We start from the raw sequence: 4132 nt of genomic DNA, 5'->3' as shown, positions 1-4132 counted from the left end.
AGTTTTTTTACACATCCCCCACAAAGTGTCATAGTGTGGCCTGGCTGTTGATGGGGAGACAGGCAGGCAATACAACAAAAAAAACTAGCACCCCCAAAACACCAAGGGTGGCTCTTTCATTCAGGTAAGGCTAGGTGGCACAACACCGCTTTGCATTAGATACTTGCAGTTCCTTACCCAGTTTGCATGCTCAGTCCCCAGCACTGCGTGCACCAACTAAGTACATGTGTATGCAAACAACCACTCATGTGTGCCCAACCATGGCAGTTACAGGCAAAAGTCAGGTGTGCAATTGCATATACAAATATACACTTGCAGTCTTGGGCACCATTAGGGGACTTCACTGGTAGAAGCAACTTGAGACTTCCCTGTATGCCATCAGGCAAAACCCTTGCCTGAAGTGCTCAGCTGTACAGTAGGTGGATTTAAGGATGTATAGCAAGGATGAGAGACCTGTGCAGTGGAGGACAATGCATATGTCACCGATCACCCCCTGTACCATGAGCAAATCACAGCAAACCAGGGCCACATCAACCCTGTTTGAGTTCCTGGACCTCAGAAGGGACTGGCTTGTTCCATACCTGACATCCAGCCTGTACCAATGCAGCATGCGGGCAAGAGTCCCTCCATCTATTCCATCCTCCTAATACCTAGCTCCACCATCCATCGTCCCCCCACATCACACCCAAAAGCCAGGCAGTGCTGCCTACCCCTGCACTACGCTACAGAAGACGGGTCTAGAGCATGAGCCCTCAGATCAACTGGCCGCCCCGACACACAGCTCCCATCTGACACAGGCAAGTCCCCTTCACTGCACTAACCCAGCCAGGCAGGAGAAGCCCCTGCCCAGCTCACTAGCAAGGCCCAGTGCTGTCAGGGTTGTTTGGGGCAGAACTTGGAGTTGAAGTCAATGCCAAATGCTCCAGTAAAACAGAACTGCCCCTTCATTCTGGCTGCCTCTCAGCCCTACACCAAACAAAGGCACAAACAGCCCTGTCCCGATGACTGTGCTCTCCAATTAAACCGGCGTAAAACCACAGATCAGCCAAGGGATGTTCCCAGGGGCGTCAGGCTGCCAGTGGGATGGGGCTGGCTTACCAACTGGGGAAGGAGACGGGCTGGAGAGGCTTTTTTCATGATTCTGTCATGAGGAAAAGCCCAAGTCTGCCGGCATGGAGCTGCCTTCTGTGAAAGCATTTATGATACTCTCCCCCCTCCACACACGCTTTGGTTCATATTCCAACTAAGAAGTCAGAGGCATGGACTTGTGAAAAAACTCCACCAGGCCTTTTCCTGCCTTGTCAGGAAGAAAACTCAAGTCCCATAAACCATGTGGGGAACTGACTCCTTGCTGAAAGCACCTATATGTGCCACTGGGGCTCAAACTAGAGCGAGGTATGGAGGGAATGAGGACATGGACACTGCTTGCTTGTCACTCTCTGGATCCTGCAAAGCCACTGCACAGTGCTCTCTGGTCAGGACCATCTTGGCTAGGGCTGAAATTGCCTTTCACAGACCATAAACATTTCCCTTGAGAATGATTATTTTGGCTTTGTAATGGTTCTGACTGCAGCAAAGGGCAGTACAATTTTGTTAAGGGAGGATGCTTTGGCATCATCCCCCTGGGCCCCCACTCAGCTACACACTGTTCTGCCCTGCCAGCTAGCACACACACAGGGTGATCTCCTGCCCTCCAATGAAGGTGAAAGCAAAGCTATGGGCAGCTGCACCGGGCCAGGGTTTCACCGTCAGGCTTGTTATTCAGGAGCTGAATGCAGAAGTTCCCAGCAGGAGCATGGTGCACGAGCCTGCCTGCCCCATGTTGTTGCCAGCCTCCTTGGTACAAGGGACAGGAACATTAAGATTGCCCGGCAGTCTGTCTCTGTAGCATGGCTGCACACTCACCTACCTGCACAGAGCCCGGGGCAGCTAGGGAAGGGGACGCAGTTTTGGGGTGGAGACTCTGTATGTAATTTCTGGCACTTCCTCTCATCCCCTTCAAAAGACCCCTTGAAAGCAGAAAATTCAGTACATATAACACATGGGGGTCATGTAGGACCAGGCCTCCCCCTCCATGCTGAACTCTGCCTTCATCAGCTGAGTAGCTCTTGACAGAGGGCCTGATTCTGCATCTGTTGATTTCTGTGCAGAATCGGGAGGAAAGCCGGCTCCCACCAGCACTGGAATTGCAGTGCTTAGAACTGGGGAGCAAGAGCCTGCAGCCTGAACCATGAGCCCAATCAGTGCAAGACAAAGCCCTGCCATGGTTGGGCATACATGAGTGGTTGTTTGCACACACATGTACTTAGTTGGTGCATGCAGTGCTGGGGACTGAGCATGCAAACTGGGTAAGGAACTGCAAGTATCTAATGCAAAGTGGTGTTGTGCCACCTAGCCTTACCTGGTGCAAGACAAAGCATACATCTGGAGGCAGATCACATGGATATGGAGAGGGCTTCACCCTAGCAACTGCATTTCCCCATTTAGTCTCACCTGCCACCCATGGGCCAGGTATTCCTGCCCAGGAAAGGCACTGGTACCTGCAGCCCATCCCAGCCAACAAAATGATTTTTCCCTCCCCAGCCCACTGAGGTTGGCTAGCACCTCTGCTTCTCTGGCTCTGCAGTCCCCAGGCTTCTCCTGGCTTTATGATTTTTGAAGGTGATTGTTTGCTGCCAGGGAAGGATGGCACCTTCCTAGACTGGGAGGCTGAAAGCCTCTCACCACAGAAGGGCGGCACAGGCTGAACTTCCCAGACACACTGCCCTGTACCAGTGCGGTATGACCAAGGCCCCTCTGCTGGGTCTTTTATGAGAGCTCAGTCAGCATGAGAGGAGTCTTTGCCACGAGCAGACAGGCTGAGATTGTGGGACTCATTCACACATGCCAAACCACTGTCTCACAGCAAGAACATCATGACTTGGGCTGGATTCCCACTTGTGACCCAGATGGGGGATGCTCCAGATCTCCTTGCTAGCTCCCCAAACCTGAGCTCAACTTCCTTGGGTTTTAGGGCTCTCAGTTTGTTTTTTGAGGGAGACAGAGGAATTTGGGTCACTCCACAGCAAATCATCCCACAAGGGGCCCAATTCAGCTCTGTTGATAGCACAGCAGAGTCAACAGGAGTCAGCTACTTGGGTGCGGCTCAAGCTAGCCCTGCTTTTGATCAATGCAGCTCCTCTGTGTTGGCTGTGAAATGGGCTAGTGAATCCGGCTGCTTTTCCCTTCCTTTTTTTGATTCCCCTCCTTTTCCGCACCATAAGCAAAGTCCTAATAAAGCTCCCATTCCCACTGCCATCCCTGCACCATGCTCCCAGCAGCAAAGAGATGCAAAGCCACGCTTGGAATCTGATTCCCCAGCTTTAAGCGCTGCTCTGCCAGCAAAGTGCGACTTGAAAGCTCCCCTGTCACAGTTACAAAGCTCAGAACAGCCCTTCCTCGGATAATCACGCTTATCTCCAGATTAAGAAAGAGAGAGCTGCAGCTGAGGCTGGTCACATGGGCTGGGATGTGGGCAAATCTCTTTTAAACAATCCCCATATAGCAGTGACCTCCACCACCGCCAAAATATACAGCCCCTCATTCCCACTTTAATATCCAGCTCCAGAGACATGAAAGGGCATGTGACAAGGGGACACCTACAGGGTAATGAGGGAAGAAGGACAGGAACATAGGGACAGAAGATGGGAGAGCAGAGAAGGTAAAGAGATGGGAATCTAGAGTATGTGAGCAGGTTGCTCGGGGAAGAGGATGAGAACGAGGTGGAGGAGATGGGGAAGAACAAGGGGCTGGCCCGGGAGGAAGTGTCAGAGATCTGTGCTATGCTTCGTGCACATGGATTAGTGGTCTCCAGCTTAGTTCCTCCTGCCCTGCCCTCGCTGGCACTCTTGTCTGACTACGTGACTCCAGCCCTGCCAAGCGGCCTTGGGCAGGGAGCGGTGTTACCCACTTTGCTGTCCCGGATTCATTAAGAGGCTTTGCTTGCATGGAAGCATTTATCCTACCAGGAAGGGTCTCCAGGAGATGAACCTGGTAAAGAATTGTGACAAAGTGATTTGTGCTACACTGTGATGGGGCATGGGGCTTGAGGGGGGAATTACATAGAGGCAGGCCAAGCCAGTGAGGTGTCAAA

The 4132-nt window shown here is 52.2% G+C and overlaps 1 long non-coding RNA gene across 1 annotated transcript in view; it reads right to left on the bottom strand.

Moving 5' to 3' along the window:
- The window catches only part of LOC109288516, a 65465-nt gene that overhangs the window by 12283 nt on the left and 49050 nt on the right, over positions 1–4132 (bottom strand). The window lies entirely within an intron of this gene.

Source organism: Gavialis gangeticus, unplaced genomic scaffold, assembly GCF_001723915.1.
Source record: "Gavialis gangeticus isolate Ggan-Ray unplaced genomic scaffold, GavGan_comp1, whole genome shotgun sequence".
In the NCBI taxonomy this organism is placed as follows: domain Eukaryota; kingdom Metazoa; phylum Chordata; order Crocodylia; family Gavialidae; genus Gavialis; species Gavialis gangeticus.
The sequence above is the reverse complement of the archived record's forward strand: the minus strand, read 5'-3'. Positions and strand labels throughout refer to the sequence as shown.